We start from the raw sequence: 16385 nt of genomic DNA, 5'->3' as shown, positions 1-16385 counted from the left end.
TACATTTGTATTTGAAATGATGTCCTTGAACTACTTCTTTCAACTAGAAATAATTCAAGTATATTTGCTAGCCATGGTCTTCATGCTTTATGCTTTATTCTGTAAATGTTTTAAATGTTTTAAGACTACATACTTTTTTTCCCATGATCCTCGTAGGGTTTTACTTTTTGCAAGAGTGAGTTCTAATGGTAATCTTTTTGAGTTGATGAGCTTTATCTTTGAAATATTTTCACCATTAGTGCATATGGCACGTGACCAGTAGCATAAAACAGAAATTATATAATATATAGTAACATGTGATTTAAGGAATAAGATGTATAAAGCAATTTCTTTTCCTTATTGGTAATTTTATGGGTTAATTTCCTAGATAGTTTTCCCTCCTATTCTAAGAACCCTTTTCCAAGTGTGCATCGTCCTAATTTTTTCTACAGTTATTTTTAATAATAATTTATGTCATTTATTCATTGTCAGAGGTAGTATCAGAATTATTTTGTGAAATTACTATCTTTGTGGTTATCTTTACCATGTCGTTCACTATTCAAAAAGACTATTGACTGATCTTTGAAGTTGATGATTTATTTGTATGATCTTTTTTACTAGCCTTCCATTAATGTCTTGCTAGTATTGAACTATATAGCATATGATTCTATTCTTTTCAGATTAATATGTCCATTCACATGATATTTTCCTTATACTAACTACAATCACTAGTTGATGCTTTATTATCACTGTTAGTTTCTCATTAATAATTATAGCACTCTTCTAATTTGTCTTAAATAGTTTTATTATTGATATATTCACATTGAAATTCCTTCTTTGAACTATCTATTAATGAATGCTCTTTGTTTGAAGAAACTAAAATATTGAAATCATTACTCCTTGTGCAATGCTCGAATATTTCTGACATTTTGTACATGCCTGTACACTAATATAGAGATTTTCTTTCATGTTGAAGTTAAACCTAGAAGCATTCATCTCTTATTCCTATCTTCATTAACGATCAAACAACAAAAGAGAAGGAAAAGTAATATTGCTTACATAACTCTGAGCTCGTATAATTCTTTGACATTGCTTGCTAACATTGCTTGTGCGACCACAAGTAGCCTTTATATAAAATGGTAGGAACAATAAAAGTACACAACCTAGAAGTAAACTCATAAAAGTTACAAAATTTGGATTTGTATCTTTTAAATGCAGTCTCTCGATGAAAAATAAAAATCAAGGAACTTAATTGAAGATTTCATATTTTGTTGCACATCTTTGACAATTATCTAAAATCTCTCACAACAATTTTTCTTCATATTGCATAGGGAAGGGAGGATGGAAGCAACAAATTTGGAATTGTACTCTGATCTTGTTAACTCCATGTGTTTTAAAGTTTTTAAATTATTCTCAATGATTCCAACCCGTGGAACTTTCTATATACATTGACATGTAGGGGCTGAGGGTCAAATTGCTTCAAATGAACAAGCAATTGTTCAAACTCTTAAGTTCGCTAAAGCTCCTGTGGTGGTTGTGACTGGTTCTTCTAAAGGAATTGGCATAGCTATTTCTCTAGCTCTAGGTGGAGCAGGCTGTAAGGTGCATGTTTATGGATCATGTATTAACATGTGCAATGTTGTCTTTTCATTCTTTAATTATCATGGATTGGCTACGTACTTGCACTTTTGGAAACAGAGAGTGGTTCATTTTATAGGAAATTTGTTTAGGAAGGAAAATTGTTTATAATGTTTCTAGTGCCAAACGCAAAAAAATGTTTTTGTCATAGTGGCCTCTTCTTTTAAATTTATATTTTTGTTACTTAATTCTTCTTATGTGTCCTAAGGTATTTATCCTTTCCAGCCCAACTATGGAGAACATTGCTAACTTCTTCAGAAAGTTTATTAGTTTCTATAATTGTGAAATATTGTATTGAACTATATTATTATTTCAGCTTGTCTTGTTTCTAGCCTTGCCTTAAAGGATGTTAGAACACCTAAGTTAGTTCTTTCTTTCTTCCCTACAATTGGTAAGGCTACTAGAAACGTTGCAAACAAAATATTAATAGAATGAGTAGCACTAGCTTTTTCTTTCTCAATTACAGCTTTACAGCTGATTAAATAGGTTATGTTACTAGATTTGCACCTTGTAATGGCTATTGTCATAACTATTCTTTCAATGAAACTTAGCTACCTGGCAACCCTTATTTTAATACTATTTTTGAAATAGGTTATGTTACTAGAATTGCACCATGTAATGGATCTAGTCATAATTATTCTTTCAATCTTCAATCTTAGGCAGGAACTTAACTGCCCTGCAGCACTTGTTATAATTAGACAATGAAATGAATTCATAATTTCTATCTATGGCTATATTATGTGTTTCTATTTCTGAAATAAGTTATGTTACTAGAATTGCACCTTGTAATGGATATAGTCATAATTATTCTTTCAATCTTCAATCTTAGGCAGGAACTTAGCTGCCCTGCAACACTTGTTATAATTGGACAATGAAATGAATTCATAATTTCTATCTATGGCTATATTATGTGTTTTTTGTTCAAAAGTTATTGTAAATCCATTCCATCCACCACTATTAATAGAGTACAAGGTAAAAGGATCCTGTCAGCATATGTGATAAAGTGAAGTTGTTCAAGATTCTATTGCTGGAGGAAGGAAATTATTTTTTTGGGTAGACTTGAGGAGAAGTCAGTTTCTTTGACTAAGGAATATATGATGTGGATTCTTATTTTGAAAAATTAATAGTTTCTCTTTAAAAGAAGAAAACAAGAAAGTGAGAGCAAGGTGTCAGTATTTTATTGAATGTTTTGAGAAGAATTATAGTAATAGAAGAATATTGTGGTAAAACAATGAAAAAATTGATGATAGGTTGTATAGAAATGGATTTTCGATGGAGCTATGGATTGAATTGGTAGAAGATTTTTGATATGATCAGTACAAATGTTCTAAGCATGAATAATAGGAATTTGGAAAAAATGAATATTAGAAGAGGACTACAAATAGTTTGAGTAAATCTAAGATTTCTAAAGCATGAATAATAAGAATTTGGAAAATAATGAATATTAGAAGAGGACTACAAATGGTTTGAGTAAATCTAAGATTTCAAAGACTACATAGCAGAGGGAAATAGATTAGACAGAGGGAAATAGATTAGACAAAGGAATCAAAGAGGAAAATTCTTTTGATTTCCACAAGTTTGGATTTGGGCACAGGAAATAGGTATAAGAAGACAAGAATCAAGAAGCAATGGAATTTGCATGCAATAATATTTAAGGTTGAAATTATGGGGAAGTGTTTGAAAGTGTATTTTCCATCTCAAATAAAATTTAAAAGCATAATATTAATTGAAGTTTAAAATCATAATATTAATTGAAGTGGAGGATTATAGAAGTTCCATCTAGAATTTGAGTTATGTTGATTAATTTAGATGTCTCTAGAAAGTCTAATTAATTTTAAAGTAATGAAATGAATTCATTATTTCTATATGTGCCTACATTTTGTATTTTGTGTTCAACTATTGTTGTGAATCCAATCTGTCCACCACTATAGTGAAGGAGCCCTCACTTGAGATTATCAAATTTATTGCTCATCATCAGTGGGTAATGTCTCCAAAGTGCCAAAAGTCCCTTAATATTCTTGCATCAACCAAAAAATATTTCTAGTTTGATGTACTAGTTTATTCTTTATGGGACATTCCTTGTTGTTCATGTTATTTCTCTTCTCAATATTTGGTTACTTGATGTGGCCCTATAGTGGATCATTACTAAGGGTTTGTATAAATAAATTCTATTGCTTTGAAGAGTTGTACTTCTCCTTGCTCAAGGTGTGTTAATTTCTTGGCATATTGAGTAACATGGGGCACTTAAATTTTGTGAGGTTTTTGTGATTTGAAGGCTTTCTAAAACCTTGAGGATATCTTCTTTGATCATTTATGGTCCTATCTATGTCCTTGGGGAGATTAGTTTTTTTTAATTACATGTGATCATTGATTTCCCTTTTGGGTAGGACCTATAGTTTTGGACATAATTATCTACGAAGCCAACTTGTGGTCTTAATAGCTATATAATTATGATAGAAGTATTTTTGCTATCAAATCCTAAGCTTCTAAGCAGACTGATCATAATTTTGATGTTTATAGCTACAACTAGGTAGGCCTGATACCTAACACATTGTAATGAGATTATTTCACCATATTTACATTGGGATCAATATAAACTATTATTTCTTCTATATTTATGTTGGCTTCCATGCATATAACCTTGCTTGAATTTGTTGTATGGTAGAAAATTTGATTTTTTGCCTATAACTTGCAAAGGCTTACAATTCTTGAATGATCTATTGTCAAAATGGTTTGAGATGGAGGAAATGCACATACTAATATATTGGACATGTTGAGATAAATTGAAAAAAGTACTGAGTTCATGATGTTAAATGACTCAAAGTGGGTGGAGGTGAACTAATTATATCCAGTTATCCTAAAGACCTTTCAAACACATCAGTACCAAAAACTTTAGTTAAACATTAAAAAATAATCATTTGATGATCTCATTAAACTTCATAATTAGGACTTGTAATAAAATTATTCCAAAATTTTTACTAACTATTTCTCTCATTACTGAATATCAGAATATAATTACTCTATTTAGTACTTGTTACCTAGTTGCAGTAAAAAGTAAACAACATGAAAATTAACTTGCAACATGGCAAGAATCACACATTTCACACCAACATTTTTAATGTTGAAATTTTGTAAAGGGAAGAACTTCCAAGGATTAGGAACCCAACAGTTTCATTCTTCTAAAGTGAGCTCTTCTAGGAGTGATCCTTGTTAAAGGTTCACATACACATTTTTAATATGAACTTGTTAGAAGATTTAGATCAAAATTGTTGAAATAATATATGGTATAAAAGATATTGATGAGGGGGGGAGGGAGTTAAGTGAATCAGGATCTTAAAATTTTAACTTCAAAACTAGTTTCATTGATTCAAACCTAATTCATCACACATATTTATTAATAAAACTATAATGGTGAAACAGAAATGAATACATCACATTCCGAAAAGTTCAACACATAACATAATGATTTCCTTACCTAGATAAACTTCAATGATGAAGTTAAAACTTGGGTGGGGATGAAACCCACAAATCTTCACTATTACAACAATAATGTTAACATGTTAAGTTTACAATATTTTCCCATAAAATGTGATCTACTCTATTAAAAGAATAAGAGACTATTAGGTCTCACCTTGTTAGATAATTTTAAACTCACAATAAAGTAAGGACATTGTTAGTGATTTATAGGCCTATTAGGACCACTTTGCTAAGAGATTTTCCTTGTCTCAATTACAAAATAGCTTATTCAATACCAAACCCTTGATTTTCTCTGCACACAAATCTTGGGTCTCCTCTTTCCTATATCTCTTATTGATTCTCTTAATATGATATCTCTATTTAGTCCTTCACTACCCTAATTTCTTTCTACTTGTTCTTCTCTTGAACTTACCCTTCACTTCTTCACATGCATACATATCCTTACACATTTCAACTCACTTACAATCCTTAACTTATACTAATTCTACGGTTAGAATCCTCCTTGAATAGATATACCCTAAAATTTCTAGATCTTAATCAATAACTTAAACTTCATTATCTTTTTTTTGATTTACATCATTTTTCCTTGATTAGTTGAATTGTACACCTAAGGATCATTATCTTCTACAATTATTTGTAATCAACAACTTAGCTAGCTCTAGAAATATTAAGTCATAGAAATGCTAGCCAAAATAGTTTACATATGAGTTTGTGCCATTACAAACTATCATAGAAAAACTGAATTACTCAATGTTTGAATTCTCTAACACTTGGTCATGCATAAAGTTCTATAAAACTCTTTGCTCAAGTCTTGATAACTTTTCAATATGCTCGGTCTTCATTCAATTACTCAAAACATACTTATGGTTAGCTTGTATATCTACCCTGTCTCTACTGAATGCCTGGTAATCACTATCTTGTTTAGTATAAGTGTTGTATGCCTGATCTTTACTAGATAACTCGGTTGTAGTGATGACCTTGTAATCTTTTTTAGTAAATGAATTGGAAATGACTAAATGTTTGGACACTAATTGACAAAATAGGCTTAGAGATCAAGAATCTCCCCCTTTGACATTAGAGGCAAAAACACCTTGTCATGAAATCATTTTGTACAAAAATGTATTCTCCCTTTGGAACAAAAAAGATTGATTATGTTCAATCTTATGTATTTGATCTTTGATTCTTATCTACCCTTTCTCATTATTTATATCTCCCCCTTTGTTGACTTATTATTCTAATCATTCCTCCTTTATTTTTTCATTGATGTAAGTTGGGTATTTTTGGGGTTAGTTGACACTTCTCAAAAAATTATTGATGACTTATTGGCATAGCCAACATTCCATCTTTCTTGTATGTGATCTAAAATCTGAAATTGAATCTCTAGCTTGGCAGGTAGGTCAAAAAATCCTAGAATGTTAAAAGAAATTGCCTCTTTGTTCAAAATATCTCTAGTAACATAGATTACCTCCCAAATTATCTCTATATGTGGAAATAATTGAAGTTGAATCAATGTCAACTTGTGCCTTATTGTTTCATCTTTAGCTATGAGCAAGCTAACCTCTCTTGACTAAGTTTCATCTCATTTGTAAGATAATGAGCTTGAACTTGTGTTCTTTCACAATATGGGAATATTAGCTCCCATGCCTGCATACAATAGCTCTATCAAGCATGTAGTATTGTCTCTAAAGAAATTTATATCACAAAATTTTACATACATAGAATTGATGGTCTTCAAAATTATTTCCAATTATGTAATAGCTGTAGAAAGTTTAGCTTGTCTTTGTAAAAGTTCATGTGAGAATTTTTGTAACACTTTATGAGCCAATCTCCTTTTAGACCATAATAATATTTTCTCATTTGTCTCTATATCATCTATTTGAATTATATAAACTACATATACTACTTGGTCCAAAATTGTATGTTGATTATTTACATATGTAATTCCAAATGCATCTGTGAAAATATCCTTGAAAGTATCTAGTAGCCATCTTCTCTTCTACTCTCTTTTTAATTATCCTTGTTTAGCCTTTTGGCTCAACAAGATTTGCAATTCTTGCATTTTCCCTAATGTGAGATTATTCAGATTTTATGTAGGTAATTTAAGAAGCTCATCAAGATTCACTAACCCATCATCATCCTCTACATGAGACACATCATGATATCTAGGGGGTGTATCACTTGATGGTGATAGTTGCAATTACTTCATCTTTTCACTTGATCTCTCACTTGGGTGTATTATTTGTTAGTTAGTGATTAAACACTTAATAAGATTTATTGATTACATTTTTACTAGTCTTTACAGTAGCTACTAAGCCTCACATACTAATAGCAGTGTATGCCAAGATTTACAGTTGCTACCAAGCTTCACATATAGATAGCAGTGCATGGCAGGCTTCACAAAGTCTACCAAACTCATCAGCATAAACTATGTTGGAAGTAGTGTCAACCAAGATCTATAGTGTTAACCAAGCTTATCAATGTTAACTAAGTTGGTAGTGTTAACAAAGTGGAATGAAGGTAGTATTGACCGAGCTACAGTGTCAACTGAGGCCTACAATATCTACTTAGTTCTCCAATGTTTATCTTGTCATCAGTGCTAACCAAGTTCATGCTACTCCTGAGTAATCAATGTAAACCAAGTTCTAAATCTTGTCAAGTTTACTATGTTGTTGAGTTTTATGGTATCACTTGAGTGGTTTTCAAAACCTAAGTTTCTATAGTGAGTCAACTTGGTGAATTATGATGAGTTTGGTATTGGACTTGACTCTCTATATGCAATATATGTTGTGTGATGCAAGTGAGATTTTAAAATAAGTAAGAAGTAGGATGAGTTTGAATTAGAAGAAGGCTACAAGAAGTATAAGGAAAACCATGCCAAGCTTCAGAAAGTCTGTCAAGCTTGACAGAGTCTACCAAGATCAGCAATATAAACCATTTAGGAAGTAGTGTTAACTAAGTTCTATAGTGTTAACCAATTTAATCATTGTTTACTAAGTTGGTAGTGTTAATGAAGTAAAAAGGGTAGTTTTGATCTAGCTACACTATCAACTGAGACCTTTAGTATCTACTAAGTTCTCTAGTGTTCACTGAGTCATCAATACTAATCGAGTTCATGATACTCTAGAGTGATCAATGTGAAACATGTAGTAATTTCAATCAAGTGCCAAATATTTTTCAATTGACTATGTTGTTAAGTGTCAAGGTATCAACCAAGTGGTCTTAAAGACCTAAGTTTTAGCAGTGAGCCAACTTGGTGAATTATGATGAATTTGGTATTGTAGAAAACTTCATAAGATAATTATATGGATTGGCATATATGTAATATATCTTGTGTGATCCAAGTGAGATTTTGAAATAACTAAGAAGTAGCATGAGTGTGAATTAGAAGAAGGCTACAAGAAGTATAAGGAAAACCATGCTAAGCTTTATAAATTCTATCGAGCTTGGCAAAGTCTACCAAGATCATCAATATAAACCATTCAAGAAATAGTGTTAACTGCGTTCTATATTGTTAACCAATTTTATTAGTGTTTACTGAGTTGGTAGTGTTAATGAAGCAAAAAAAAGGTACTATTGACTGGGTTATCATGTCAACTAATCCCTTTAGTATCTACTAAGTTCTCTAGTGTTCATCAAGTAATGAGTGCTAACCAAGTTCATGCTACTCCCAGGTGATCAATGTGAACTGTGAAAAAAATTCAACCAAGTGCCAAAGCTTTGCAAGTTAATTGTGTTGCCAAGTGTTACGATATCACCTAAGTGGTCTTCAGGACTTGAGTTTTTGCAATGAGCTAACATGGTGAATTATGATGAGTTTGGTATTGTAGTCAACTCTAGAAGGTAATTATTTGGATTGGTATATATGTAATATATATTGTGTGATCCAAGTGAGAGTGTAAAATAATTAAGAATTAGTTTGAGTATGAATATAGAAGAAGGCTACAAACAATATAAGGGAAAGTAGAGTCTTATCTATTGCAACAAGGTGATCATTATACATCAAAGTACTTTAATTCAACAATCTAAGTTGTATGTTAGAGATCTACTACTAGTTCATCCTATAGACACCTAAAAACCTTTAGAAAATAAAGTATTTTTATTTTCTGAAAAATTCGTGATGACATCATCATTTATTAATTAATTAATTTATTTATTTTTATGCATTAAATCCCTTTATCTTAATTAAAAATATTTAATTAAGGAATCCCTCCCAAAAATTTTTAAATATTATTTAAACATTATTTCCTTTTTTATTAATTATTCAATTAATAAATTAACCAAAAAACCCAAAATAAATAAAAAATTTATTTTTTGCCCAAAACTTTGCCAATTTCCTTAAGACCACTAACCTCTTCCAAAATCTTCTAATCCTTCTTTAATTTTGATTAAAGACTAATCCCGTCATTTCCTACCCCTAATCCCAAATCAAAATATTTAATTAAGATTAAATATTAATCCTCATGTTTATTAAAAAATTTTTAATAAATATCTCCTCAACCCAAAACCTTGAAATAAATAAAAATTTATTTATTTCCTAAAAATCTAATTCATCCTCATCCTAGGAAGTTCTAGACTATTCTAAAAAGTCTTTATCCTCATCTAAAGTCTAGACTCTTCTAGAAGATGTCTTTAAACCTAATCCTAATCCCTTCCTAACCTTGTCACATTCTCTAAACATGGGTTAAGACCTACTAACCCAAGCCAAAGTTAACAAATATCTCCTCCTTCACCTACCCTCATTAAATGCCATCCACTTGCCTATCCCTAAGCTAATCCTAAACCATCCTAATCCATCCTCTAATCATTTGCACAATCATAAGCAAGCTTAAAACCTTCCTAATCAAGCCCAAGCCAAAATTCCTCTCATCTCCGTCAAAATATCCCAGCCATAAAACTTTATGAAGCCCACTAGGCCATAAATGACTCTTTCAAGCCCTTTTATTTCTCTTACAAGCCATTATGAGGGTCTTTATGAAGATTTTATCCCTTGAGCCCCTTTTGTTGACTCATCCTTCCCCTTTCCTCCATCCTCTCATCCTGTGACATTTGTCACTCCCTGATTGGCTATAAGGAAGCACAATCCATGTGCTCTCCTCTTATGCAATCTGAGCCCTCCATGAGCTTTTTCCCATCCTTACATCTTGGCCCTCAATCCCTCAAGCATCTTGCCTATAAATTGGATCCTTCCCCTTTGTAAAACAACACAATCCATGAAGTAAAGTCAAAATGCCATTTTAAGAAGCCATTTTACATCAAAACCATACACTCACACCCAAATTCCAACTCCATTTGAAGCCCTTTTTGAAGCATAAGCTTGAGCATACATCCTATCTATTTAGACAAAGCCACTCAACAAGAGAGCTTCTTATTGAGAGAGCCCATTAATGGCTCATATTTTTAATTGAGAGCTCATCTTAGTCTATCTTGAAGTTTATGAATTTTTTTTAGTTTGTACAAGATTTATTTGAATTTGGTTTCTATTAGCATACTAACATTACTCGTATACACATCCTAATAGGTGCATCAGTCAAATCCTTAGACAAGGTGGAATTAATAGTCTTGTGCAAATCTCCTAACGAAGTGCATACTTAATTATATTGTACAAATCATTTTACAAGCTAGACCTAAGAGTCCTTATTGCTTCTAATAGGGAAGATCACCAGAAGTAATCAATTGTAAGCTTTAATAGGATAACTTGATTATGTAGTACTAAAGCTTGTGGCTATGATCTCCACCCCTATTTTACTTTCTATTTGGAAGGTTTCTAAGTTACCAAATATTGTGTCAAGAGTTATGAGCATTTTATTGTATTCAATCTTTCATTAATGAAATTAGATTAGATTATATTATGAGTGTTTAATTGGTAAATTAAAGTATAAGCTTTATTGGTGCCTAATTCCCCCCACCCCTCTTAGTCACATAGTCCATACTACAATTTCAAAGAAAAAAGTTTAGATGAAGTTGATGTAGCAATCAAAGACCTACTTGAAAAGAATCTCACTCTTCATAAAGAAATTAGAAAGATCAAATGAGAGAAAGAAATTCAACCAGTCAGAATGTGTCACAATATGGAATGCAAGGACACAGCCAAATAAGAGAAGATATTTCTAACTAAAATTATAGAATAAAAAGGAAATGCAATTCATCAAATATCTCTTCATGAAGGAAGTTTGATTGATCACTATCTTGTCATAAACTATCTCTGCATCAACTAAAAAGATAAAAGAAAAGGGAAGTCAACTTCATCAACTATCTCTTCATCAAGAAATTTTTTATTAGTTCTTGAACCCCTCCTTCTTAGTCACCTAGTCTATACTACATTTTCTAAGAAAAAAGTTTAGATGAAGCTAATGCAACATTCAAAGACAATTTGATTGATCAACTCAATGATGCAAATCAAGAGCTTATCAACTTGATGATAAAGAATGAAAGGTTGTAGAATGATTTGAGCATGGAAAAGGAAACCAATGAGAAGATAATGAAATCTCAAGAAAGCATGAATCAATTAGACAAGAAAATTCAATCTCGACACAAGGAAAATGATAGATTAGGCTATATAGATTAAGGAGAATCATCTTAGCAAGGAGCTCAAAAGAACAAAAGGCCTACATGTAATCATTGTGGAAAATGAGACATACATAAAACAAGTGTTGGAGCAATACCAAATCAAAATTCAATGGAAAATATTATATTTGTAATAAAAATAGACATAGAGCAAGTGAATGCACAAGGAAAATAATATTTGAAGGAAAATGTTTCAATTGCAACAAAGAAAGGCACAAATATTCAGAATGAAAGACTAAGAAATGGAAACCAACATAGAAAATTATCAAAGCTATATTTGGCTATGATTGTAAAACATGGTGCACTTTTCACTATTGTGGTGAGTATGGGCACATTGGTGCAAACTACACAATAACTTAGATGAGGAAGAGAGACCATACAAAGAGATGTTTTGTTTGTAAAAAAATTGGACATCTTCCCAAGATCTCTTTGAACCAAGGTAGAGTTGAAGATATAAAGAAAGAAAAGGTTGATAATATTAGAAGTCAAATGAGGTAGTAATGGTTAAGAAAATCTCCCAAGAATACAGACCAAAATCATGAAGGTGTTGACACCCAAGTTAATGAGCTGGGTGACTCAACCATTTCAAACTAGTTATCTATGGAGATTAAAAGAGATATGATTCTAATGAGATATGTCATATAATTTCTAGTCAACAAGAAAGAAGATCAAAATCAGCATGTTAGATATAATTGGAACAAAGAGCTGGATAATAGTTGCAGTGGTGTATAAGACCTTACCAAGCTAAGTTAGGTTGCAAGACCTTACTGAGCAAGTTTAGGTTTCAAGACCTTATAGAGCTAGGTCGTGTTGCATGGCCTAACTATTAGAATTACAAGTAGGAAAGGTAAACTTCTAGAGGGCGGGAGGGGGTGGCGGGGGGGAGGGGGGGGGGGTTGTGTGAATCAGTAGTTAAAATTTTTACTACTCATCCATCTCATGCATTGAAATAGATAAAATAAAATAACATGTAAAGTAAATGCGTCTAGAACATGTAAACAATTGAACATAAACACTTAACACTAGATATGACTATGCAGAAACCCTCCAAAGAGATGCTAAAACTAGGGTGGGGATTATACCCACAATTCTTCACTACTACAACAATAAAGTGTAGCCAATTAATGTTACAATGGTTTGACCATGAATCATGATCTTCCCTATGAAAGGCTTTCCCTATTAAAGGCTTACAAGAACTATTAAGTCCCAGCTTGTTAGAGGATTTCAACACCATTTTAGAAGTGTGCCTGGCTAAAGGACTTTAGTACATCCACTTGCAATGTTACCTTGTTAAAGGATTTACAATAGCCTATTAGAACTAATCCACCTTAGGAGATTTAACTAAAATCACCTTTTAGGATGTTTCAACATAGATCTTGTGATTGGATTTGAATTTCCTAATTAAAGATCAAATTCATACAGTATCCTTCTTAATATTCTTTGATCTAATGTGACAATTGTTGTAAGTTGTATTCTTTGTTCTCCTCAAATTGATTCTACAATTCACTCTCTATAATCTCTAAGTCTCCATGAATGTTCTATTTGTGAATGCAAACTTCTCTATTCTTCTCCTTCAATTTCTTAAACACTCATATGAAGTTTAGGGTTTCATCCTCCTTAAGTAGACTAGAAGACTTAGGATTAGGTATAATTTATGACTAAGTAAATGTATTAAGTGTGTTGACACTCAATTTTTAAAATCAATCTGAGATAAACAGTCTCGCCCTTTGACATGAGTGTCAAAAACACTCATTTGTACCTAATCAATCTAATCTTCTCGAGTATAATATATTAACAACTTGGGTTATATAAAAAACTTCAAATTTTTAATTTTTTTTTATAACCTATATGCCGCAAAATTTACAAATCCCCCTAAGTTAATGTGCCTTATTTGTATCAAAATATATTTTCCATTCTAAGTAGATTTTTCACTTGTTGATACTCTTTGACTAAAATATATTTTCAACTTATTCTCTATCATCTGATATGTGCTTTTCTCTATGTATGTATCCATATCTATATTCTTCAAAGTATATATCACTGGGGTCTAAAATTGATTTAGCTCCCCCTTTCATTATTCTCTTCTTTCTTTATCTATTCCTTTTGCCTATTTGCTCCCCCTTTGGTTTATTTTCCTTTTTTTTATCTCCCCCTTTTCATTTACCTATATCTCCCACTTTCTCTTTTCTTGTATCTCCCCCTTTTTGACACTTATGTCAAAATGTTTATAAACTTATGGTGTATCTATCCAAAAAAGATTTATGGAATTCCACGCTTATTCTCAGAGCAACATCCCAATTGTGACATACAATAGCCAATGACTTTATTTGGATTGCTATCTCTACTGCAAGGTGAACTAGTCCATCTGATGTAGAAAGATTAGGATTTTTCTTCAACAAAGTTTCTACATATCCTAGTTATTTATGGATTATCTCCATATGGGGGGTAAGGGAGGCTTAGATATTAGTTATCTTGGCTCTTATATTAGCCTCTCTTGCTGTAAACACGACTAGTTGACTTTGTGATTGAAGCAATGCGTGAAAATGCTTCTCACTTGGAGCTAGGTTTTCAAGTAATTGCATACCTAAAATATTTAAATTTCTCTCCAAACTTAGAATTCTATGGCTTGTTTCTTGAGTGAAGAGAATGGGATTAACCATTTTTTTGTACAATGAGAATATGTTTTCAAGTACCTTCTTCACTTTCTCAATTTTTGTACCAATTCAACTTGTGTCAATGCTATGTCACAAGATATCTTTTCATTTACTTTCCCTTGAAATTTTCTTTCAGACCATTCCAAATGTTTGGCATTTGTGTCATGTTCTTCATTGTTCACCCACTCCACAATTTTTTATAATTGTTCCAATAGTGGCTTTGATTCTTTAGGTGTTAGCAAGCTTAATGCATCTAAGAAGACGTATTTGATTTCTTGTAATGCTTGCCTCTATCTATACAACCTTCTGAGTATTTCTCTATTTTTGTTCTTTTTTAAGGCTTGTTGCATTATGCCTATCTATTCTAATGTTAAGGTTGTATAATCATATTTAGGTATCACTATTTTTTCATCTAGAGTTACAACTCCATAGTGAATTTCCTTAGCAACCTTGGAGGAACTTGTGCCTAGTGTTGAGATCTGCAGTAGTATAGCTTCAGTGCTGAGCTCCTGAAGGACTTTTGTAGGAGTGCTCGATGTTGGTAATGTTACCAATGCTTGAAAAACCTCTTGTTTCTTCTCCTTTGGTATGGACTTGATTTCTTCAAATCTATTATGATCAACTATAATGATCTGACTTGATCCTTGTGTTTGTGTAATGGGTTGATCATTTGTTTTTTCTTTCTCTTCTATTGTAGTCTATTGTTGTTCAACAAAATGAACTTTAATAGTTGTGTCAACCTTTGTTATTATGTCTACTAATATTTCTATTAAAGGTTGAGAACTATTTGTTGAAGGGATGGTAGAATGTGGTTCTTGTGTATTCACCTTATCCCTTGTAATGTTGGCTACTACCTTTTGAAGTTGAATAATGTTGACCAATAGTGTATTTTCACACAATTTGGCTTGTAGTGTGGAAATGTTAAGAATCTTCTTATGGTCTTCTATAGTTAAAGGATTGATGTTCTGAGTAGAGACATCAGAGACATCCTTAATAGTTTTAGCTTTTTCAGGTATGCTTGTTTCATGTGGAGGGCTCATACTAGGCATTTCTGTGTCTTGCACTCTCTATTCTTTCTACTGCTTTTTAGTTGTAGTTGTGTCATCTTTTTCCTTTTGTGTCTCCTCCACAATAGCATTATCTTTTTTAGTTTCTTCCTCCTTGTCGTCATCCTCATCTCCATTGATTCTTCCTTCAAATGGATCTTCTTCTCCCTCTTTAATTGTTGTCAATCCATATATAAATTTCCACATTTGAGTGGATTTCTTCACAAAATCTTCAATATTATTCTGAAGGATGCTAAATACCTTGTATTTTGGTGTAAACCATCCACCATATTTCTTATTTTATTTGACTATTTTTCCTTTTGTCAATTCTAGCATCACTTGGGCTAGTGTGGATTCTTTGACTTGTTCTAGGTTTAAATAATAATGCCACTTATTTTCAACAATAGTACACAAATCGTTAGGTATTTTATTATCTAATTCAGGTGAAGTGTTCTTGATTTTAGACATCATTACATATATTGATTTCTCAATCAAATTTTTTTCTTCTCTACCAAGTTTCCCATAATCAATATTTTTTAATCCTATCAAATCAGCATTATTCCTAATGTTCTCATAGATATTTTCAAGATCGAATTTTGGTGTGTGACTTACCACTCTAAACTAGCTCATATCTCTAGATTTTTTCCTTTCATCATCAGACTATGGTTGTGCAATGTATTTTCTCCTTTGCTTCTTCTCCTCTGGGCCCTTTTGTTTATTAGCCTTTGTCTTTTCTTTGGCTTGCTCTTTGGCCTTTTCTATAGTAGCCCTTGTGTTTTCCTTGGTTGTTGTTGATGTTGGCTTTGTTGGGCTGACATGCTTAGTAGGCTTCTTTGCTTTTGTATCTACCACAGGCTATCCCTTGGCCTTTCTTTTCTTAGGTTTTGTTTGTATTGGTGCTTCTTTGATTTCTACTTCCTTAGCACCTTCTTCTTCAATGTCTTCACCCATGCTTTGGGTCAAACCAAGAGGTTCTTGGGCTTGTTCCTATTCTTCCTCTTCATCCTTTTCATCATCATCTTCTTCC

The sequence above is a fragment of the Cupressus sempervirens genome, chromosome 7 (assembly GCF_028749045.1).
Source record: "Cupressus sempervirens isolate cs-2001-9-10 chromosome 7, ASM2874904v1, whole genome shotgun sequence".
Taxonomy (NCBI): Eukaryota; Viridiplantae; Streptophyta; class Pinopsida; order Cupressales; family Cupressaceae; genus Cupressus; species Cupressus sempervirens.
The sequence above is the reverse complement of the archived record's forward strand: the minus strand, read 5'-3'. Positions refer to the sequence as shown.